The sequence below is a fragment of the Diceros bicornis genome, chromosome 22 (genome assembly GCF_020826845.1).
Source record: "Diceros bicornis minor isolate mBicDic1 chromosome 22, mDicBic1.mat.cur, whole genome shotgun sequence".
In the NCBI taxonomy this organism is placed as follows: Eukaryota; Metazoa; Chordata; class Mammalia; order Perissodactyla; family Rhinocerotidae; genus Diceros; species Diceros bicornis.
Window position 1 is genome coordinate 2,589,942 of NC_080761.1, and position 26,105 is coordinate 2,616,046.

The following is a 26,105-nucleotide window of genomic DNA, read 5'->3' on the forward strand; positions in this document are numbered from 1 at the left end:
ATCCCGGGCGCGCACCGACGCACTGCTTCTCCGGCCATGCTGAGGCCACGTCCCACATACAGCAACTAGAAGGATGTGCAGCTATGACACACAACTATCTGCTGGGGCTTTGGGAGAAAAATAAATAAATAAAATTATAAAAAAAAAAACAAAACAAACAAAGACGGGCCACGTATAGGACAGTGGTCCCATAAGATTAGTGCTGTATAGCCTGGGTATTCAGTAGGCTAGGTCTGTGTGAGTACGCTATGATGTTCTTGCAATGACGAAATCGCCTAACAACGCATTTCTCAGAATGTATCCCTGTTCTTAAGCAAGACCTGACTGTATAAGAAAATCCTAACAACCTCATTAAAACATTATTAGAGCTAATAAACAAGTTCATTCAGACTGCAGGGTACGTGGTCAATATACAAAAATTATATTTCTATACTCTAGCAATGAGGACTTCAAATATGAAATTAAGACAAGTCCATTTATAATAGCATCAAAAAAATAAAATACTTAGAAATGAATTATTCACAAAGGGTAAAATCTATACTCTGAAAGCTACAAAGCATACTTGAAAAAAATTAAAGAAGGACTAAATAAATGGAAAGATATCCATGTTCATGCATTGGAAGACAATATTGTTAAGATAGCAATACTTCCCAAATTGATCTACAGATCCACCACAATCCCTATCAAAATCACAGCTGCTTTTTTGGTAGAAATTGCTAAGCTGATCATAAGATGCATACAGAAATGCAAGAGACACATGACAGCCACAGCAATGTTGTGAATGAAATACAAATGTGGAGGACTCACACTCCTCTATGTCAAAACTTACTTCAAAGCTTCAGTAATCATTACAGAGTGGTTCTGGCATGAAGATAGACACATAGATCAACGGGATGCAATTAAGAGTCCAGAAATCAACCTTTACATTTATAGTCAATTGATTTTGAACAAGGAAGCTCAGATTGTTCAATAGGGAAAGAATAGTCTTTTCAACAAATAGCGTTGATAAAACTAGATATCCGCACGCAAAAGAATGAAATTGGACCCCTTTCTCATATCACATAAAAAAAAATAACTCAAAATTGATCAGAGACTAAAATTTAATAGATAAAACTATAAAACTCTTAGAGGAAACATAGGAAAAAATCTTCATGAACTTGGGTTAGGCAAATATCCTTAGATAGAACACCAAAAGCACAAGAAACAAAAGAAAAAATAGGTAAATTGGACATCATCAAATTAAAAACTTTTGTAGTTCCAAGGATACCATCATGAAAGTGAAAAGACAATCCAAAGATTGGGAGAAAACATTTGCAAATCATATATCTGATAAGTTATTGTATCCAGAATATATAGAGAACTTTAAAAACTCAATAATAAAATGACAAATAATCCTATTTAAAAATGGGCAAAGGATCTGACCAGACATGTTTCCAAAGAATGGCCAAAAAGCCACTTGTACATGATTTTGACAATAGCTTCTTACAAGAAATGAATGGAAGACATCAATGCAATGGTTGACATTTTTATAGAAATTCATAACTTTTTAATTGGGTTTGAAATAAAGGAAGAATTCTGAAGGTAGAAGTTTTATTTGCCAATTTTTAAAATCTCCATTTTTACATATGAGGAAGATCCACAAGAAGATGTTATTTGTTTGGGATAATGTAAAACAGTTTTGGAGAGAAAAGAAAAGTAGACTGTCATTGACATCTAATATGTATAGATGTAGTGACTAGACTACTAAACAGAGGGGACGCTGCAAAAATATTTGATAAAATTAAACATTGAATAAATATTAAACATCGAATCATGCTCACAAACTGGCATATTGAGCAAGTCCCAGATGCCAGGCAGAACAACTTCAGGGAGCCATCTTAAGCATATGTTGTATCTGAAATTAATAATCAACAGACTGTATTGAAGACAGCAACTTAACTCTCAGTGCTTGTCACAGTAAAGGAAGATGTGCAAAGAACAAGTTGAGCCAGAGGAATGCTTCAATTTTTGATGCCAAAAGCAGTCACTTTTAGTCATAGTACTAAGTACTAGGCATAGATAATGGTTGATCCAGTGCACGCTGTTTGCATTATCCCATAATTTCCTGCAGTAGACATGTCATTATTTAACATATTCCTTGATCATTAACACATTGCAGTACTCCGATATGCTTGTCAAGATTAAGCTAAATGTCAGTAGAAGATTCAGTGAAGGTCTGAAAATCTTGCAACTTGCTCTCAGAGACCCTGCCAACAGAAATGAAAAATTTCATTGGCCTGTGCTACTATTCTCAATGAATAAATGAAGGGATACTGGAAAGAAAGTTGTTCTTTCAGATACGGCCCACTCTGAGCTCAGTGCTTTTTCATCACTGTGAAAGATGCCTCCTTACACACTGCAGCCGTTTCGTGAGGGGGCTCTGAGCTGTGGTTTTTAAAGCAAAATTAACTCACCTGCCATTTTTCTTCCATAACCGCTTGTGAATGTCCTGTATGCTATTCCAGCCTCTCCACCCTGCAGTGTTTCTGTGACTGTGTGCCCTTTGCTCTCAGTTGTTGCTAGTAAAGTAGGATTCTGTGAAGTAGTGGGAGTGGAGAGGTGAATCAATATACTTAGTCAATAGCTGGAAAGAAATCCCACTACTGATAGAAGTTGTAACCTTAATACACAGAAGAAAAGGTGGGCGAGGGTGAGGGAGTCCAAGCCTTACTGTGCACATGAAATCACAGTACATATGCAGGGGCCCTGCTTCTAGCACAACATTTTGGTTATTTTAAAATACTGAAATATAACAAATTATGTTAAATTTGAGAGTAGTATCTTGTTCACTGTGACAGCCAGCACATATGTTGATATTGTTTTTCCAGGTGGGTTATAAGCAACATGTGGACAGGGTGTATTCCCAGTACCTTGTATAATGTCTGTTATGTATATGTTTAATAAATGCTCATTATTATAAATATTCACAAATAAATGAATAAATGTTCTCTAATCTACCTTATGTCTAAACTATACCAATATAATAAGAAAGGTTTTAACACTTTCAAGTAATGCCATGGGAACAATCTGTTAAAGTAAAATAGAAAAGATAATCAAATTTAAATGAAATAAAGAAACTTCCAAATCGTTAAATCCAAGGCCTTTATTTTATGGGTCAAATACAAATATCCTTACAGCTTTGGAAAAAACAATTGCAAAAGCTAGCTGTTTATAAAATATGAAGTAAAAAGCAATTTAACTTCAAAATACTAGTTCTACTGTGCCACAAATTCAAATTACCAAAGAAGTAGTACCAAAGAAAGTAATCCCTTAAAAACTAAAAAAAATCACAAATTGTGACAGCTACATAAACTGCAAATTGAGGATTCTAAACATAAGGAGTAACAATTCGTTTTTCTCTTTAAAATTTAATATGATAAAATGTTACCGATATATGCAATAGTGTCGTGGCAAACAATTCTATATGTAATTTTTTCTGTTTGAAATATTTTTTTCTGTATGAAAATACATAAGAAGAAAGGTCACAAAAATGCCTATAGGCTTACTGCCTCAATTACTTTAAATTATCAATCTATATGTTTTAACATTCTCCCATTCCTATTACTTTCTTTAATAAACACTATGTCCTGCACATAGCGATGCTGAATGTAGACCAGTTTCCATCTCCTACATACCGTGACTGCTCAAGGATCCTATCAGGACTGAACAGTAAATCTGAAGCCCAAAGAGTCGCGTCAGCCAGGTCTGCATGCCCTTGGATTGGGTGAATTTCCTCTATAACCTGCATCTTCCCTGTCAGCATCTGCCACTCTCCTCTGCCACTCAGGTTCCTAATTATCACGAGGCTTCATGGAAATAAAAAGAGGTTTATTTTCAAGAGGATATTGATTAGTTCATTTATTTATCAACTATGGGTTTATAACACATAATAATTCCATAGGATTTGTCTGTGAATGCTGAAGGACAAACTGAATGCATGTCCTTGTTTCACAAATAGTGAAGATACATGTTAATCTATTATTAAAAGAATTTTTAAAATCATAAGAAACACATTTAAATAATGTTTTTCACAGGTATTACTCTTTTAAATTATTCAATATGCCAAGATTTATTTACTTCTACTGAAGCGTCACTTGGGCTTTTACAGCTATAGTATATATTGCAGTATCGTGTATATTTCACACGGCATTGTGCCAGGAAAAATGCAGGCTATCTATGTGATAAGGTGAGCTTTGTCTGCCCCTATCAAAATAATATTTAAGGTCTTACATATTTATATGCTTGTTGTGCAAAAGTTTGCAAATCAGAAAGAATTATTTTAAAGATGGTAACTAGTTTGGTGTGCAGCCTGGAGAGCCTCGAGACACTAATTAGAAAACAATGGATCATTCCTACGAAAAATAGTAATTTTATATGTTGAATATTGATCTGATTATCCAAGAAAACTAATGAACTGGAGTAATAAAAATAATCGGTGTTAATAGGCTCTCATTTTTCTTATCAACAGAGGAATAGCATTTTTCTTAGTGTATTAATAGTTAATAAACCTAAATTTAACATAATTACTGTAAATATCAAAGATACTTTCATCTCTGAAAAATGGTTCCAGTAACACTACAGAAATTTGAAATATTAAAATAAGAAAATTAAGAAAAAATTACATCTAGAGATTTAAAAAAAAGCAAAACTGAAGATTATTTTTGTTTGATAAACTTATTATTTTTCCATAAATAAACTAATGGTAATCTGTGGATAGTGTTATTTTAAACAATAGGTATTTAAAATTTTAAAAATCCCATCAGTGTAAAAGCTTAACCCAACAAGTTTGAGAGAAAGATTTCATCAACTGAATTGACCACTATTATATGTAAATACAATTTATCAGATTGAACTGGTGATTCTGAGTATCTAATCCTCGCGTGGCTGAGGAGTGTCTGAGCCAGCACAGACAGATCTTGGGTCTCACACCCAATCTAGCTCTTCAGCAAAAGAAATACAAGTCTGTAAGTCTGCAATTTAATTTAACTCTTTGTCTTACATACAACAAAATGTACTCTCTGGTTGTACAGTCCTCTAAGTTTGAGGGAAGCATCCAGTCATGTTCCACCACACGACTCAGGACTCAGAACACAACACCAAGTTGACTCAGGATTATGAGTGAAATGGCTTAAGCAACTCCACAGTAAAACAGCATTCAAAGAGCACTGAGGCACAAGAGCGCAAACGCCTGCCCTCGAGGACTCGGAACATTAACTGTGCCATTACTTAGAGCTGGTGTCCAGTTCAGTACTAACGTGCCAGAAAGATGGAGCAAAAAGGGGGAAATGGAAGTTCAGAGGTTTGAACTGGAAAGAAGTTAGAGCTGCCACCATAGTCTGTTTTTAAACTATGCAAGAAGACAGTCAGTGACAGCTTAACTGCCACTCTCTGAAAGAGAGCTCATCCTAATGGAGTCAATTTACAGTGTCAAAGGAACCTCTTGCTGGGCGAGTTGTCTGAGGTGGAGGCTGACATATAATACAGATGGGAATCCTGCCAATGCTAAAACCAAGAAGAGTCTCTCCATCTCCCTCCGGCACTAAGATCCACCGACTTCCTGAAATAACCTTTAGCAACACCTCATAATGGGTTGGGGGAACAAAATGTTGCCTGGTTTAGTTCTTCTAGGTGCAGGCAATTGGATAAATTTCTGCATTTAATGGCTGCGGAGCCAGAGCAGTTACGACTTCATTTGTCCTATTAACTTTGGACTCCTTAAAAAGGAGGCTCTTGAGAGACACGTCTCTGAATTAACCCAACTTCCAAGATGAAAAAGTCCAAAATCATTCTAGGCAGCCCAGGCTGCCCCTGCCAAAAGTGCGCCATAATGCCATCCACAAGTCAGGGACTGCCATTAGCTCTCAAATAAGAGGGCAGGGTAAATTCTGTACCTGAACTTCAACTTGAACACAAGAAAGCAAGAAAACAAGAATTTGTTTACTCACTTTAATTCCTTTTCACTTTCACATATTTGGATTATAACTAGAAGAAGGATACATTTTAGACTTCAGTTCTCTCTAAAATTTGAGAACAGGAGAGGAATGTACTCAACCAAGTTGAGCTGACCTAGCAAGACCCTATTTTACATTTTGGCCATTTCAAACTCTTTAAAATCACCACTGTCACCTTTCTATCCCTTTAAAACTGCACTTCAACTTTACAAAATAGTCAAATAATGATTGACATGGCTTTTATCTGAAAGATGTGACCAATTTTAATTTCTCATGATTACCTTCACGGGCTGTGTGGTTGGGCAGTGAGCAGCCTGGACCTGCCCCACCTTGGTGAGGGTAAGTGGGCCGGCCGTAGTGGAGGGGGAAGAAGGCAGGCAAAGGGAAATCTGAATTGAACTTCCCTGTCTTAGACATCTCTGCCAGGGCGAGAACTTCTGGAACAAAATCACATGGAAGACTGTTCAACGGGAGACTGCACTGGGCAGAGGCTAAGTGTGATCCCTACAGGATGAAGCAGGAACTGAGAAAGAATCCAGGAGGCTCCGCATGCCGTACCAATTGTATTCCTCTAATTCTGTCACAGGCCCAACCATGTTAATAGGTCCTCTGTGACCACAGCAGACTAGAAAAGTATTCATCAAAAATTATCTCTTGAAATAAGCGTTTACATTTAACTGCTTTATTCCATATCGTATAAGATGCTCCAAATCCATTTTCATCAAGTCAAATATAGATTTCTTTAAAAGCAGCCTAATTAACAATTATATGAATGGGGAAAATATTTTGTACTTATTTAAAAGAAAGCTTAAGTTAATACTGTCTCAGTTTTTCCTGGATCATAATTTTTTCCCATTTCTAAGAGTTGAAAATTGATATTAAGTGCATTTTAATACTTTTACTTGCTATTGGAAATAACTGGTAAAATTTTAATCCACTAGACAAAACCACATTTTAGAGGTTTAACATTAAGTAATTTAAGAGTTAGTTTGCAATTCCATTTGGAATACACGTGATTTTGCTTCTTGATTTGTAATTTTTAGCATTGCTTTCTCACATTTTGTAATAATTTTGTAACATAATAAAAAACTGATTTCTTTAATTAATATGGATAAAATTAACATTGGCCTGTAAGTTGAGCAATACAGTCCAAGGGATTCTATAATATCTTTACATTTTCATTGCTTATTTCATGAACTTTGCAAGCAAATATATTGTTGCATAATGCAAAGTACTCATATTAATGGCAATATCAAGAGACTAACTTTATCTTCCATTTGATGTTCTATAGCTCCCACTGTTCAGTGGTCTACTGAAATGAGTTACATGTTCACTCATATTATATTCTTAAATAGGCATATAGAATGTATTCTAGCTTGCCAGAAAAATCTCCTTAAAGCGGTACAATAAATATCTTGTAATTGCATCTGAGGGTCCTCTGACAGATTCTGCTACTATTGATCCACTACTGATACTTATTCACCAACACACAAAAAGATATCTGTACATTTGCCAAATTTGGTACTGTAGAGCCTATGATATTGCTGTGACTACACCACAGATAATGCTGAAACATCACACTGGGTTTAGCAAAGCCTTTCTGATCACTACTTTGTCAACTCTCCAAGGCCGGGATGAAATCCAAAGCACAGCCGCTATGATGCCAGTATGCAGCAATGCATACTTTTATTGCTGGGGATAAGCTGCCACAAAATAACAGGAATGAATGCAATTTTTAGTACCAAAACGTATCATAGAAAGAAGACATACAGACAGCACATATAACATAAAAATTTCAGCCAAATTAATAATCCAAAAAATATAAAGTAAAATGAAACAGGGATACTATTTTCCATAAAATGAATTAATATGTAGAAAAATAAACAAAAGTTAACATCTAGTGTTAGAGATGGCTTGAGATAGTGTCCACTTTACCCTTTTAGAGGCAATTTCCAGGAAGCCAATTTGACAATATTATCAAAATCTTTAAAATGTGCGCATACTTCATTAAGAATTTCCACTTGGTGATTTATCACTGAGGAAAGAATCTTGAAGTCACAAAAAGCATGAATCTTTTACACATTCATGCTTATAACCGTGAAAAAGTGTAAACAGCCTACAAGTCCATACACCACTACACTGAAATGCCACGGCGCCATTAAAAATATCTCGAAGTATATTTAATGATATATGAAACAACCACCATTTATTGAGTGTACAAAATACACAGATGCATAGAAAGTTCTTTCTATCTTGAATTTCTAAATTACCTATAATATGCATGGATTATGCTATAATCAGAAAAAGTAGATTAGTATTATTTAAATGAAGAGCATCATTCATGTACCTCAAATAGTCTGAAAAATAAAGTATATCTAAAATTAGATCAAAATTCCTTAAAGTAAATTTCAGGAAACTTTTATTAATGCACGTTATGGGGATTCTCACTGCATTTGCCCACTGGAATTATACTTGTCATTTTTGCATCTACACAGAAGGGCTTCGTTTGGGTGATTCACAGAGTTTATGTATATAGACAACTTATAGTTAAGAACTTAGTGTTTCAACCCAAGGAACAAAGCCATTTTCTGTTACCAAATATTTTTTTGTTTTTCTTTGTTTCCTCTTTAATATATGCTAATGTTGACATCATATTAGAAGTAATATATTTAATAAAGAACCAAAGGATATGAAAAAGGAATTCATACTGGAAGAGAGTTATGTCCACTGACAACTGCAGTGCCTTCCAGTGGATAGTCTATGGCTCTATGAAGACAATATATTGCTATGAAGAGCCAGCTTGGAAACCCTGGATGAGCAAATGCATCTCTACAGAGCTCCGGTATCTCCATTTGTAAAATGAGGATAATGAAACTTACCCACCTTGGTGGCCGTTCAAGAATATCTCTTCGGGGAGGTGTTTGCAGTCATTTAAAAAAACACAATAATAACAAAAGAAACAGTCCCTGGCCATGCAGAATTAGAAACTACATTGCAACAGAAAAGATACAGGAGGACCTGCAAAGCAGTTTCCATGCACACAGCTGCAGAATGTGATAACGAACAGCAATAATGCCCTGACATGTGCTCAAATTACTGTCAAACAATGGCATGGCTGATCTACCACAAGAGCCCATTGAAATCACCCCCCAAAATCTCAACTGAAGCTGACCATCTTGAATACTGAGTGGAAGTGGAACCTCAAGCGCTGTACCGCCCTTTACGCAGCATCACAACTATCCTCCAAACATTCCTGTTCAGTTCATGACTGTTCAGCCCTGTAGAGAGAGCAATCACTATTAGTGAGATCTGCCAACTGCAGACAAGAGGGGATGCCATGGCAACATCTTCATACCTGCAATACAACTGAAGCGTACTAAACATTTTTAACATCATTAGGAAAGAAATGACATTAGGATAACTGTAAAACAAATACTAGAGAAAAGGAGCAGTTAGCAACTACTTATGCCTAATTACATAAACTAGACCCACTGATTACCATAGGGCATTGGAGCCGTGTTAACATCCCTTCTGCGTCTTTGTCACTAGGCAGAAATAAAGCTGAAATAGGATTCCAACGAGGTTTGCCAGGTCTAACTTTGTGGTTTGCACATATGGAGAAGCTCCCAGTCCCAATGTGGAGCTGGTTCCATAAACATGCCACACACAACTGTTACCATCTGGACATGGGTGAGAACCAATCCCCCAAAGAGACCATAGGATAGTGAGATTCACCTAAGAACAATCCTTCCCAGGTAATCAGCTTTATCCTCCACCCTTCCCATTCTTGCTGCTCCTACTCTAGGCTACCCAAGCTGTTTCTTATCTCTAAGCTTTGACTTCTGCCCTCTCATCTCCTTGTATGTCCTCATCTTTCTTCCATCAGTCTCCTCCTGCCTGCACCACTTTCCCCCAAGTCCATTCTTCAAAGTCATTTATTCATTCATTTATTAAAAACTTAACGCAGTTCCCAGCACTGTGCTAGGTGTTGGGAATAATTCAAAGCACAAGACACAATAATTCAGTGCTCCACGGAGCTTCCATTCTAGTTATAAAGATTTTAAAAGCACAGACAGCAATTTTCAGATGATGTATATTCTCAGAGAATGTGATCTAGGGTGAGATTTGGAACATAAGGAGTCAACTTGTCTCTAGAGGAAGAACATGCCAGATCAATGAGGCAGCAAATGTAAAAGTCCCTGGGAAAGAGTTACTTATGGGGAACTGGAGTGTTCTTAGAGAGGCTGGGAGGGCAGGGCCATGGAAGACATTTCTTCTGTACAGACCTGCCTGGTCTCTCAAGCAGAGATAATCACTCATGTATAGATCTCAGCTTTCAGGAAGCTTCGTGGGAGAAGTCTGCAAGTTATATGTACTCTCTGCAGCTGTTCCTGATTGGGCCCATCCCCAGCAACAGCTCTCTCCCCTGATCACCCACTGTAGTCACCTATCAGTTGTTCTGCACATCACACCCTTTCATGTGTAGACCTCTTGTCTCCTCAGTTGGATAGTTAGTATCCTGCAGTCATGACCTGTTTTCTGTCTGTATCCCTCAGAGCAAATCTTTCTTGACTCATTCATTCCTCCACTCACTCACTCAAACAATAGTTTTTGAGCACCTATTATGTGCTGGAGATACAGCAGTGAACAAGACAGACAAGGACCCTGCTCTAATGGAGCTTACACTCTAGTGTGGGAGACAGGAAATAAGTTAAATGCACAAACAAGATCATTTCAGATAAGGGTAATTGCTATGAAAAGTAAAACAGGGAGATAAAATAGTTAGTAACTCAGTGGGTGAGGTAGGGAATGGGCATGTAGATTACAGTAGTTGTGCAATTATGAAGGACAGGGAGGGGAGAGAGAATCTAAGTGGATTACCCAAAGTTTAAAGGGGTCAGAAGGGTAGTTGGAGCCAATCAGGAAACTACAATGAGAAGCTGGAAAAGTAAAAGCGCCAAAATCATTACACTTTCTTGTACTATGTTTTTAAGCAGTGTTAAGAACAATAAAGAGTCATATTATAGACTCAACATAATATAATTTTCATAATATAAGGCTTTGTATCACCTTATTATGAGGAATCTTGATTGGTTAGTCCTTTTGACATTCTAGTAACTGATCTCCCTTTAGTGGACTCCAATTTTGCTAGTAGTAAATTCTGCTCTACAGAATTGTCAGTAGTCAATTCATTGTTCATGCTCAATAACTAATGTTATAACAGGGATCCAGTGTAGTTTCACTATAAAAGAACACAATCACCAGCATCCAGCCAGGATACTGGGGGGAAGGGAATCAAACACTGTTAACAGAAATTGAATTAATACACTCATCACTAAAATGAGAAATACACTAGGCCAAGAGCTCTGTCTTCATCTTTGAATTCTCAACAACTGGCCCAATTTCTGGCATATGACAGCTCTTTAGTAAATATTTACTGACAATAAAATAAATGAATGATAATCTAATGACTCTAACAATTAGCTAATGAATCTAATGCATTTATATTTTATTAATATCATGAAGAAAATATTAGGTGAGGAATCTCAAGCTGTTGGGGTTCTTAAAAAGAACCAGCCAAAGGCTTCTGTGATAAGATTGGTATGAAATTAGAAATCAATTACAAGAATAAAACTGGAAAATTCACAAATATGTGGAGTTAAACAATATGCTCCTGAACAAACAATGGGTCAAAGAAGAAATCAAAAGAGAAGTCAAAGTTTATCTTGAGGCAAATGAAAATGGAAACACAACATACTAAAACTTATGGGATGCAGCAAAAGAAGTTCTAAGAGGGATGTTTGTAGCAATAAACACCTACATTAAGAAAGAAAGATCTCAACAGAATGACCTAACTTTACACATTAAGAAACTAGAAAAAGAAGAACCATTAAGGCCAAAAATTAGTAGAAGAAAGGAAAACAAAGATCAGATTAGAAATAAATGGAATAGAGACTAAAAAGACAATAGAAAAGATCAATGTAAGAGTTTTCCGAGAAGACAAACAACAGAGACAAACCTTTAGCTAGACTAACCAAGAAAAAGAGAAAGAGGACACAGATAAATAAAACTATAAATGACAGAGGAGGAGACATTACAACTGACATCACAGAAATACAAAGAACTACAAGAGACTATTATGAACAATTATACACCAACAAATTGCACAACATAGAAGAAATGGACAAATTCCAAAAACAAACAACAAGACTGAGTCGTGAAGAAACAGAAAATCTGAACACACCAATTACTAGTAAGGAGATTGAATCATTAATCAAAAACCTCCCAACAACAAAAAGTCCAGGATCAGATGGCTTCACTGGTGAAATCTACCAAACACTTAAGAAGAATTAATGCCAATCCTCAAACTCTTCCAAAAAAAAAGAAGAGGAGGGAACGCTTTCAAACTCATTTTATGAGGCCAGCATCAGTGTGACACCAAAGTCAGATAAGGACACTACAAGAAAAGAAAATTGTAGGCCAACGTCTCTGATAAACATAGATCCAAAAAAACCTCAAAAAATATCAGGAAACTGAATTCAACAGTACATTAAAAGGATTATACACCATGATCAAGTGGGATTTACTCTAGAGATGCAAGGATGGTTCAATGTCTACAAATCAATGTGATAAATCACATTAAGAAAATTAAGGATAAAAATCATATGATCATCTCAATAGATGCAGAGAAAGTATTTGCCAAAATTCAACATCCTTTCATGATAAAACTCTCAAAAAACTGGGTATAGAGGAACGTACTTCAACACAATAAAGCCATATATGACAAGCCCACAACTAACATCGTACTTAATGGTGAAAAGCTTAAACCCTTTCCTCTAAGATCAAGAACAAGGCAAGGATGTCCACTCACACCACTTTTACTCAACGTGGTACTGGAAGTCCTAGCCAATACAAATAGGCGAAAGGAAGGGAGGGAGGGTGGGAGGAAGGAAGGAAGGAAGAAAGGCCATCCAAATCAGAAAGGAAGGAGTAAAACTGTCCCTATTTGCAGACGGCATGATATTACATATAGAAAACCCTAAAGACTCCACCAAAACACTATTAAAACTAATTAACAAATTCAGGAAAGTGGCAGGATACAAAACCAACATACAAAAATTAGTTGCATTTTAATAAATCAACAACAAACTATCAGAAAGAGAAATTGAGTATACAATCTCACTTACAATAAGATCAAAAGAATAAAATACGTAGGAATAAATTTAGCCAAGGAGGTGAAATATTTGTATACTGAAAACTATAGGATGTCAATGAAAGAAATTGAAGACGACACAAATAAATGGAAAGATAACTCCTGTTCATGGATTGGAAGAAATAATATTGTTAACACGTCCATATTACCCAAAGTGATCTACAGATTCAATGCAATCCCTATCAAAATTCCAAGGCCATTTTTCACAGAAATAGAACAAAGAATCCTAAAATTTGTACGGAACTGCAAAAGACCCCAACCAGCCAGAGCCATCTTGAGAAAGAAGAACGAGGCTGGAGTCATCACACTTTCTGATTCAAACTATGTTATAAAGCTATAGTAATGAAAAGAGTATTGTATTGGCATAAAAACAGACACATGGATGAATCTAACAGAATAGATAGCCCAGAAATATACCCATGAATATATGGTCAAGTAACTTTTGACAAATGAGTCAAAAATATGCAATGGGAAAAGGATAGTCTCTTCAATACACAGTGTTGGGAAAACTGAACAGCCACATGCAAAAGAATGAGACTGGACCCCTATCTCACGCTACACACAAAAATCAACCTTAGATGGATTGAAGATCTGAACATGAGACTTGAAACTGTAAAACTCCTAGAAGTAAACATAAGGGGTAAGCTCCTTGACACTGGTCTTGGCAATGATTTTTTTGGATTCGAAACCAAAAGCAAAGACAACAAAAGGAAAGATAAACAAGTGTGACTACATCAACCTAAAGTGCTTCTGCACAGCAAAGAAAACCATCAACAAAATGAAAAGGCAATCTATGGAATGGGAGACAATATGCTGTAAACCACATATCCACTAAGGGGTCAATACCCCAAATGTACATGGAATGCATACAACTCAATAGCAACAAAACAAACAGCCCAATTAAAACATGGGCAAAAGACCTGAATAGATATTTTCCAAAGAAGACACTCAAATGGCCAACAGGTACATGAAAAGGTGCTCAACATCACTTAATCATCAGGGAAATGGATATCAAAACCACAAAGAGGTATCACCTGACACCTGTTAGGATGTCTATTATTAAAAAGACAAGAGATGACAAGTGCTGGTGAGGATGTGGAGAAGAGGAACCCTTGTGCACTGTTGGTGGGAATGTAAACCGGCACAACGACCATGCAAAACAGTATGGGACTTCCGCAAAAATTAAAAACAGAGCCACCATATGATCCAGCAATCTCACTGCTGGGTACACATGCAAAGGAAGTAAAACAATTATCCCAAAGACATATCTGTACTCCCATGTTCACTGCAGCATTTCTCACAACAGTCAGGGTATGGAAAAAAACCTAAGTGTCCATAGATGATGAAAAGATAAAGAAAATGTGGTATATATACACACAATGGAATATTTTCAGCCTTAAAAAATAAGGAAATCCTGTCATTTGTGACAACATGGATAAACCTGGAGGACATTACGCTACGTGAAATAAGCCAGACAAAGACAAATACCACATGGTATCACTTATAAGGAATCTCAAAAGAAAAAAAACAGTTGAACTCATAGAAACAGAGAGTACAATTGTGGTTGCCAGGGGCTGGGGGGTAGGGGAAATAGGGAGAGGTTGGTAAAAGGGTACAAACTTTCAGTTATAAGATGATAAGGTCTGAGGCTCTAATGTATACCATGATAACTATAGTTGATAACACTGTATTGTATAATTGAAATTTGTTAAGAGAGTAGAAATGAAATGTTTTCAACCCCCCCCAAAAAATACGTGAGGTGATGGATGTGTTAATTAACTGGATAGCGGGGGAGGAATCCTTTCACAATGTATATGTACGTCAAATCATCATGTTGTACACTTTAAATATCTTACAATTTTATTTGTCTATTATACGGCAGTAAAGCTGGAAAAAAAAAAAAAAGCGTCCTGTGAGGACAGACGAGTATCCGTCAATTCCAATTCCCAAGTTCTGGAGAAGAAATGTGGCTGGCCCAGCTTGGTCACTTGTCTCCCTCTAAACTAATCAGCTCAGGTGTTGGGCATGAATACATGATACAAACATGGCAGGCAGGGCCCACCACTGTGGGGTGACTTCTTAGATAAGGACATTACAGGCAACACACACATTCCGAAAAGAACTCACCACAATTCTCTAATTCAGTCTTGCCTTCCTGAAGGGTTTACAGAAAGAACAAACTAAGTAACGTTTAGAGCACTTTTTCTCTTAGAGCCAGACGTAGTTGACTGTAGTCTCTTGGAAAGCTCGTTGTTCTTATGAACTTGGGAATCGAAAAAATAAATTAGCCTTTTGCCTGTTTCCCAAAACTTGCAAACTGCCTTATGGGGATGGTCTTGAAGCATCCTATACTACATACAGCACTTAGTACAGGTCTCTGGCCTATGCTAATCTCTCATTACATTCACTATCAGTCTTCACATTCACGGTCTTAACTCACTGGCTTCCTCAAAGTTAAAAACAACATTAGTATTTCCTTTCTCAATCCTTATGTTCTTTTTAACTCAGAAATCCCTGTCTCTTTCCTGTCTTGAAAGCTTCAGACTTATAAGACTTAATCAAGGATAATAAAATTCTTTATTACATAAAATATATTTTTAAAAGATAAAAACTGAATCTTTTGAAATTCAGTGCTAAATTCTCAACCTAAGTTCACCAAAAGATGAATATATGGACTGCAATTAACTTGATAATAGTTATTCTTCTTGAACTGGTTAAGTGCAATCATTTCAAAAGAAATAAGAAACGGTGCACTGACCTGCAAAATAAGGTGATGAAATACAACTAAAATAAGTGCTATTTTAATGGTAGTTCTTCACGGAGTATTCTGCAATAGCTATTCAATACCTTGTCAAGTTTTTAATTTCAGAACTAATAATGAAATAATAATAACTCAGGAACATAGTGTTAGAAATAGACACAAAACACTTCAGAGATTTAGGGTTTTGTATTCACAAAGATGAGCGCGGAATAAAACAATTGTTCTTGTAATCCTTTTAGCACTAAGACTATCTGACCTATGGTCTCTACGAGATTATTCTGAGATGTAGGGAAAGAAGTGGGAGAAAAGTCAACTTTTGTGTGCAAGATGTTGGATAGTAGGTTTATAGGTAAAATGTAGCAAAGTACACAGTAAGACAATAATTGCCTGTTCATGGATAAAACACAATGGATAAAAGATAGGGAATTATAAAATAAACATATGAAATAAACATATATAATAATATGACATATATAACAATAATGTATAATAATAATAATAATATAACATAGTAACACCTGGCAGCAGACTGTCCATTTAATAAGTTATCAGTGTTATTGATGGCCTGCATGTTTTCATAATTTTCTCCAAATAAATTGGCCCAAAAAAACAATTATATTTTTCCATTCTGGAGACTATATTTGCTAGTCTAATAGTTGACTAGACGGTAATATAGACCAGACTAGATATAAACTCAATGTACTTATTCTGTTTAGTTTCTTCATTTCTTTAAATTCTGGATAACTTTTAGGAGAAAGAAAGCTATTAGTGTTTGTTTCCTTTTCTTGTAACTGACATGTATATTATTGAAAAATTAAACAACAGGTCACCATATAAATGTCCCTGAATTTTCAGAGAATAGGTACATTCAGTAAACATGGCCAGGACTCTTCTGGATGTAAACGGCAAAGACATACTTCAACCTTGGCTTTAGCTCACATAACAGAATGCTCAAGAACAGGCTTCAGTTACAGCTGTATCCACGGCACAAACAGTATCTCTAGGATTGGGTCTTACCTTTTCGATCTTAGTTTGTTTCCTCCAACGACTCATATCTTGTAATAAAAACAAGGAAGCCTGGTGGACACAGACTTCTACAGGAATACTCACAGGGCTCTGTCACTAGGAATCTCCTCTGGGTATGGGCTTGCCCCTTTAGGACTTAAGAACCATATCTTTCTCCTCAAAGCTTTCTTTGCTTCTGAACATCATCAAGGACGGTCCATTTTTGTCTGATCCAAGTTGTAGCTCAGTAAAGAGATATAGCTACTTCAGGCACCTGGCAGTATGGTCAAAAAGAGTAATTTTCTAGGGTGTCCATATTTTCTAAGAAATTGCAGAGGCATCAGTCAGGGCCGCAGCCTTCCTCCATTCACCCACCAGCAGAGGGGGTATAGCCTGGTTAATTTCTGAAAGACTGTGCTGGCTCACTCCTTTCCCACATAATAATCAGAGCTTTTCAGCGCTGTGCAAAAGAAGACTATCATAGCAATGTTATCTGGGCCCACACACACTCAATGAAAATAGTGACTTTTAAAAGATGTTACATATAAAATAACTGCATTGAATTCCAACAGACAAATTAGAGCCAATTAAACTTTCTTTAAAAGTTAACACCATGAAAAAAATTTTATTTTTTGTTTTTTCAAAGTAATAATGCAGACAAATAGGTTCCATTAATACCTATAAAGACCAGAGACCTTTTGATTTCAGATAGCAGAAGAATATTAACATGACAGAATAATAACAAGCAATTTTTTGTACGTGTGTGAGGAAGATCAGCCCTGAGCTAACATCCATTGCCAATCCCCCTCTTTCTGCTGAGGAAGACTGGCCCTGGGCTAACCTCCGTGCCCATCTTCCTCTACTTTATATGGGACGCCGTCACAGCATGGCTTGACAATCGGTGCGTCAGCGCGCACCCGGGATCCGAACCTGCGAACCCCAGGCCACCGCAGCAGAGTGTGCACACTTAACAGCTGCGCCACTAGGCCGGCCCTCACAAGCAATTTTGACATGTATCTTTCCCGATATTCAAAGATCTCAATTGTATAATAAGCTATTAGTTAGACAAAAGAAAAGAAATAAACCTCTACTAAGTACATTTTAGAAGAGAGCTTAATATTGTTTTGAGTAGCTGAGTAAAAGATAAAATATATGAAAAAAATCAAATGCTCTTTAATGACAAAGAGGTAATTGATTTTTCTATAATTACAACAGTACGAGCTGAGCATGTGTACTGTGATTTTAAATAACACTGCATTCTCCTGTTAATACATTTTTTACATACTATTTCTCTCTCTCTGTATATGTATATATATATTTATATGTGTGAAAATTAAATTTTATTGAAATGAAAACATTAAACATTATTAAAAAGGAATAATAGATGGTATAATTAGAATTACTGCTTTGATGTTTTTTCCAAGTGTTTTGGTCATATCAATCACTTGTTCCAACATTTCAACACGGACAGACTGAAAGTGCACAGCTCCACATATCTCAGTTGGAGAGTTCCAATCTGGTTAAGACGGAGTAAACACACTCCACCTTATCTCTCTTAATGATTACAACAAAAAATTCTGGATAAAATACATAAGATAAGTATCAGAGGACTGTGAAAGTTGCATAAGAGCAGGTAGACTCCAAAAGGATTATCTAGTGTTGAGTTGGTTCCCTCCTTCCTGTCTCCTTTCACCCTCCCTTCCTTCCTTCCTTTCTTCTCCTCCTCCTCTTCTCTACCTCCTCCTCCACCTCCTCCTTCTTCTTCCTTTTATATATCCGGGCTTGACCTCTAGAACAGCCTGAACCAGAACTGAAAACAGACAAGGGAAGCTCCAATAAAACCCCACTATCTCTGTTCAGAGTACCAGGAGTGGGGGTTCTGTACAGTATGGAATTGTTTTGACTTTCAAAGGCTAGCAAACCTTTTGATACCCTAGCACGAGGCAAGATACGGAAGCTCCCCCCACCACTCCAAACAGTATAGTAGACACAGCCCTCATGGGGCAGAGTCCTTTGGCCTCTCAAATGCCAGGAATGAGACAGAGCCTCCAAATCTCTCTACTGTTGAAGCAGAGATAGCCCCTGTGGGGTGAAACCTTTTAGACTCTTGAGTGGCAACAAGGAGGTCTCTGTGAAGAAAAGTTCTCCTTGATTTTCCTCAGCCTACACCAAAAAGAGACAGTGGGAGCTGTGAGGCCATCTGTGGTAGCCCCACAGGCTTTTATCTCAGTGCATGTCTCCAAGGTAAGCCTAGTTGCAAGAGGCGTGTGACACAGAGCTTTCTACCCAGACAACCAGGAAAGGGTACCCCTGTGAACAAGAGCGTGTGTGGAGGAACACACAGATTGTGTTTGTGAAGAGCCTGTGTTTATCAAGTCCTAAGCTCATCTCTAAGCTGTGCATGCATGAAAACAATGAGAATAAGTAGAGCAAAGGATTTCAGAACTGAACTGTGGTGTAGATGCTGCCTAGGTCCCAGACTAGCATCTGGGAGGCACACAGCTGGGGCAAACTAGAATATCATTGTGAAGCCTTGGGAAACTAAGCCAATAGTGGAACAAAAGCCTGCAGAAGCCTCGTAAGGACTTGTGGTCTAAATCTTGCCAGAATGACTGACTTTTAAAACAAAAATTTCCAGAATATTTAAATAGGACCTGGAGTTTCATAACATAGTATTCAAAATGTCCAGGATACAATCCAAAAATCATTAGGCATAAAAGGAACCAGGAAAACCTAAATATTTATCATGGGATGAGGCAATCAACAGAAGGCAACCATAAGATGACCCAAATATTGGAACAATCAGACAAAACTTTTAAGGCAGCTGTTATAAACCTGCTCCAAGATGTGTGAGAGCAAACACTCTTGAAATAAATGGAATGAAAGTTGTTCTTAGAAATTAAATACAAGCTATTTATCCATTTCTAGACGAAAATTCTAGAACTAAAAAACACTATAACACAAATTAAAAAAATCACTGGAGGGGCTTAATAGGAGAATGAAATGATAGAGGAAAGAGTTGGTGAGCTCGACAGATTATTACAAATTATTCATCCTGAAAACAAAGAAAGAATATTGAAAAAAATGAACAGAGCCTGAAGAATCCATGGGACAACATCAAAAGATCTAAAAACTATGTCATCCATCTCAGAATGAGAGGAGACAAAGATTGGTGCAGAAAATATATCTGAAGAAGTAACGGTTGAAAACTTCCCAAATTTGGAGACAAATATAAAGTTACAGATCCAAGTATCTCAGCAACTCATGAACAGGATGCACTCAAAGAAAACCACATCCAAACACATAATAGTCAATTTGCTGAACAGTCAAGATAAAGAAAATACCTTGAGAGCAGCCAGAGAAAAACGACATATTGCATATAGGGGAACGAAGATTGAAGTTAAGGCAGATTTCTCATCAGAAAGTATGGAGGCCAAAAGACGATGGAAAAGCATTTTTTTTTTTTTGAGGAAGATTGGCCCTGAGCTAACATCTGTTGCCAATGTTCCTCTTTTTCTTTTTTCTCCCCAAAGTCCCAGCACGTAGTTGTATATCCTAGATGTAGGTCCTTCTAGTTCTTCTGTGTGGGATGCCCCCTCAGCATGGCTTGATGAGCGGTGAGTAGGTCTGCGCCCAGGATCCAAACCGGCGAACCCCAGGCCTCCGAAGCAGAATGTGCAAACTCAACTGCTATGCCACCAGGCCAGCCCCTGGAAAAGCATTTTTAAAGTGCTGAAAGGAAGGAACTCTCAAATCAGAATCCTATATTGAGAGAAAATATCCTGGAAAGAAAGTGAAGAAAACTAAGAGAATATGTTGCCAGGGCTGTGCTTTAAAAGAAATGCCATTGTTGCTAACGTTGTTGCTAATGGCATTGTGACCAAGCGTGTTATGGCTAATAGAGTTGTTGTTAAGGGCCTTTTAAAAGGGATGTTGTTCTTAAAGGCGTTAATGTTAAGGGAGCTGTTGCAAAGAAAGTTTTGCTAAGGGTACTGTTGTTAATGGCACTGTTGCTATGACCACTGTTGTGAGGTAACTGTTGCTAAGCACACTGTGGCTGAGTGTTGTTGCTAGGGACAATTTTATTAAGAGAATTTGGGGACTGGAATTTGTTAAGAATATTGTTGGTATAAAAGATTTTACTAAGGCCCTTATTTGTCAAGGGTGTCGACGCTGAGGAGTTTTAACTAAGCGTGATATGCTGAGGGCATGACATTGTTGCTGAGGGTATTGTTGCTAAGGGACAGTGTTGCTAAGAGCGTTGTTGTTAAGAATACTGTTGCTATGAGTGCTGTCTCTAGGACCAGTTTTGTTAACGACCTGGTTGCTAAGAGCACTGTGGCTAAGTGGATTGTTGCTAAGGACAAGTTTTTTTACAAGGGTGTTCAGGTCAAGCTATTTGTTGCTAAGGTGATTGTTGTTAAGGCTGTTGTTGCTAAGGGCCACGGTTACTAAGGGAGTTGTAACAAACGGCATTTCTACTAAGGGTAATGTTGCTAGGGGTTAAGGATGCTGTTGGTAAAGGCATGATTTTTAAGTACATTGTTGCTAAGGGCCATGTTCTAGGCATTGTTACTAAGGGTATTGTTGCTAAATGAGTTGATGCTAACGTGTCCCACATACTGAAGTGCTTCTCACTGCCCTCTGTCTCCTCCACTCCACACAACCTATTCCCATTGTACCGGGCACCTTGTGATACGCCCAGTATAGGGTCTTTGAACAGATGAGGCTGATAGAGCAAAGTGGGCACCTATCCAGGAGCAAAGGTGGCCAGACCAAAGTACCAACCCATTCCAACTTTGCAAAGGTTGGCAGGCATCATGAGGGCCTCAGGTTTGAGCAGAACTTTTAAGTTCTGGGACTTTAAAATCAGCTGTGATCCAAAGCTAAATGTTGTATCCCATGCATTCTTTATCAATGAGACATTTTTTTTTCAAACATTTGGAACTTCATCTACTTTCTTCCCTTAATGTGTTTCAATTTTTAGGAGACTCCACTGGGAAGAGAGGAAGTCTTTTATTGTTCTCCTCAAACCCTAAAGATGTCCTTCCAACTTGTCAATGTACAAAACTAAATGGGCATCAGGCCCATGTTAATGGGTAAGGTGATTCCATATATGAAGCATCTCATATCTCAATTTGGTCTATATATTCAATGCCTTTCCACTTAAAATATCCACCAGGTTGACTGAGGACACTGACGACTAGATTTTCATATTTATTTGAAAGAAAAAAAGTGAGCACGAGAAAACTAACAAAATCTCTGGAGAGGAAAATAATTCATTGGGAGGATGTGCCTAGCTACCAATAAAGGCTTGGAAAGCCAGAATCATCAAGACAACATGGTGTAGGTGCAGTCAGAGACAAAACAGCCCACAAGAAAAGAATCAAGGCCCTAGAAACATACTTAGTATTTACAGCCACATGTTTTCAGTTTGTTGGTTTTTACAGAGGGAACATACATAGCAATGAGGTGAGAAAAGATAATTTAACTCATAGGATTAGGGTACTCGGTAATTAAGTAATTGGTAAAATAAAGTACTATTTAATTTAAAATATATAAAATGTTCAATAGCAACTTGAAATACTGTGAACTTGGGGTCAAACTGACTGAAGAATATAAATAAGTATAGCCCCCACTTCTATTATAACTTACCCTGCGAAACAGATACCATGGTCTCACCATTTCAAAGGTGAACTTATTCACAAGAGAGAAAAGGAAAAGCAAATAAATGGAGATTTATATGACAAGTATCAATAGAAAGAGCCAAAATCATAAAAAATGTCAATTCTACACAAATTATCAGTGTGATTCCAGCCAAAACCTCAATGGGATTTCCTGAGGACCCTCATAAGCTGACATAAAACTTATATCAAAGAACAAAGGCCTGCCAAAAGACAAGAGACACTCTTGTGCAGTAATTACATGAAGAAACTTAAGTACTGGATACTAAGATTTATAATAAAAATAAATTAAGGAAGTTTTGTTTGGCAAGGTAGAGACAAACAACCGAATGAAGCTGAAGAGAGAAAAATGGACACAGGTATCCACGACAGAGGCGGCACTGCAGGACAGCTTAGAAATACGGATATTTAAAAAGTAGCTAGACCAATCAGATATCCATATGGAAACACTACGGATTTGTACCTTACACCTTACAATAAATTCATCCCAGAGCGATTAAAGACTTAAACATGAAACACAAATATTTCAGTCATTTAGTAAAAAGAATAAGAGAATTTCCTCATGAATATTGTCTGAAACCAAACCCCAACAGGAGGGGATAATTTAACTCTTCCACATTGAAAGGAAAAATATCTTCCTTACAGAAAACAAAAAGTCACAAGTTTCAGACTGGCAGAAAGTATCTGCAATATTCCAGATGCCATAAAGAATTTACTCAGAAAATATAAAGAATTTCTAATATCAGTGAGAAAGACACACAAATAAATAGAACACTAAGTGGAAGACAGAAGTTGGTCATTTACCAAAAAGGCAAATAAATATATAAAATAAGCTTCACTGCATTGCTATTTTAAAAAATTAAAATAAGATGGTATTGCCCACCCAACAGTTTGGCAAATTCTGACAATACTAAATTTTGAGAAGCTGTTGAACAAGGCAAAGCTTTATACATTGCTGGAAATTGATACAACCCCTGTGGCAGATAGACTCTTAGGTGGTTCCCATGATCCCCGCCTCCTATTGTTCACAACCTTTGTGGTTCCCTCCCTGTGAGTGGAGGCGGAACCTGCCCCTTGCCTTTAACCAAGAGAATACAGCAAGTGTGATGACGTATCACTTCCATGACCATCACATAGGCTGTGACCTCCATCTTGTGAGGAGACTTTGATGAATCCAGCAACTATGTCGAGGGGTCCACACTGGCAAGTAGCTGTGGGCAGCCTATGACCAACAGCCACAAAGAAATCAAATCCCTCAGTCCAACAGCCACAAGGAAGTGAGCTTGGACACAACAACCCGGTGAGCTCGGAACTGAATCTTTCCCCATTTGGGGTCTTCAGACAAGAAATCTGCTCTGGCCAGCACCTTGACTGCAGTCTTGGAGACGACCCGGCTAACCTCTGTGGAAACTGTGTTGTTTTAAGCCACTAAGTAAATGGTAATAGTATTATACAGCAATAGATAAGGAATACCCTCTTTTACTCAGTTCATCCTCAAATAAACACGCCAGAGAAACTTCCTGGGATGTGTCCGTGAATACATGTACAGGGCAGGCATGACGTCTGTCTGCTATCATAGTTAGCATTCACCCACAGGCTCCCTCCATTGTCTTAACACACTTTCCCCAGCCCTCCACACTCTCAGATTCTATGCTTAACGGGAACAAAATAAAAGAATTGACAATGGACACATTTGTTGTGGAAGAGATTTTTGGGGTCATTTTGTACACGAAAGCTTATAGCACCCCTCTTTATATGATCAAAATAAACACGTAAATAACCTGACAGCTGATAATCTATGTATATGCCTACCTTAGAATACCATACAGGAGAGAAAATAAAGAACACAGAATAGGATTCTCACATATGGAATCTGGAGAGAAAAAAGAGCGAGTTGCAGAGGAATGCATATTCAAGCACCTTTCTCAAAGAGTTTTAATACTTGCCAGACTACTGAATTACTTAAGGATATGTACCTTTCCAGCACAAGAGAGAAGAAAATTTGGGAGAAGGAAGCAACAATGTCAGAAGTATTTTCCCCATTGCAAGATGCCCAGGGAGGTATATGGAAAAGAAGGCTCTTCTGGGCAATTTACATGATAAAAAATGCAGCCATGGGGAGCATGTCTCTTCATGCCCAGGTGGTGCCTGTTCCCTTGAGCAATCTGGTTTACAGTCAGCAGGAATGTCCAGGAACAGTGTAGACCTCATGTCAGCCTAGTGGGGGTAAAGGGAACTCAGGGGCCTTTCACCCTGCTATTCCCCCTTGGCCTCCACCAAACACACAGCCCCACTAAATTAGATGCTGCGTTTCTCAGGCCACCCTTCCCACACTCTGAGGGCCATTGGGAAAAAATGCAGGCTATGGGAACAGAGCTCTGAGTTTGGATAGCTGCACCTCCAGAAACTGATTGTTGTTCTGCAAGTTATTTAGTGTTTCATCATTTCTACAATGTGAATAATAATATTCCTCACATCATAAGTGTGTCCTGGGTACGAAGGATACAACTGATACAATTAATTAATGATTGGTTTATACAATAGGTATAAAGTGCACTGATGGTGGTTGATACACAGTTAAATCCCCTATAAATGTTCCCTGTTGTTATTCACCAAGGGACCAGAAGAAAATTCACCCTCACGGCACACCATCCCCTTTACTTGGTAGCCCCACCAGTCTCAGAATGCCTCTGACGTCTCCCGAGAGCCCACGTCCCTGAATACCTAGAACTCTCTCCTCTGGAGCCTTATGTGGGCCTCAGAGGTCCATGGAGACCTTAGAACACTTTAGGGGTAATTAATGGAATGTCTGCTGTAACATGACACTCATCTAAAGCCTGTCTGCCACATGCCATTTAATTAGAAGCTCAAGTTTTGACCTTCACCTTTTCTCCCTTGATCTGTCTTAAATTCCTCAAGTACTTCAGTGAGAAAGACAGATAATAATTTATTGATTCCCTTGACCCATCAACATGAGCAAGAAACACAGCAATTTGTAGAGCTAAATGGAAATTTATTCTATGTTCATGAATGCTACCATTCACTATAGTAAGCATTTCAATTCTCAAATTAATCTATACACTCAATGCATTTCTCCTCGCAATTTCCACCAGGTTTTCTGAGTACACTGACAACTAATTATTACCTTTATACAAAAGGCAAAGGTCCAAGAATAGTAAAAAAAAACAAAAAAAAAAACCAAAACTGTAGAATTAAAAAAAAAGATGGGAGAAATTGCCATACTATCAATCAAGGTTCATAAAACTGGTCATCAAGACAGCATGATATAGATGTCATGATGGACAGAATATCCTACTGGAAAAGAATAAAAGCTCAGTAACTCACCCATCGTTGGGTCCACTGACACTTGATTTATTACAGAGGGAGCACCGCACATCAGTGGAAAGAGATGAATACGTAGAAGTGGGGCACTTGCTCTTCCAAATTCTTCA

At 37.6% G+C, this 26,105-nt stretch overlaps 1 long non-coding RNA gene across 4 annotated transcripts; it reads right to left on the reverse strand.

Annotated features, from left to right (window-relative positions):
- On the reverse strand, positions 1–26,105 carry LOC131419894 (uncharacterized). 4 transcript variants are annotated; one of them, XR_009223373.1, is made up of 5 exons: positions 25,999–26,105; positions 17,075–17,243; positions 6,272–6,427; positions 3,675–3,845; positions 1–2,246 (listed from the first exon to the last, which is right to left on the reverse strand). It is a non-coding gene; the product is annotated as an uncharacterized LOC131419894 (long non-coding RNA). The 4 variants fall into 4 exon arrangements; XR_009223371.1 differs by lacking the exon at positions 6,272–6,427 and adding an exon at positions 2,454–2,574 and having other exon boundaries at positions 16,982–17,243; XR_009223370.1 differs by lacking the exon at positions 6,272–6,427 and having other exon boundaries at positions 16,982–17,243; positions 25,999–26,103.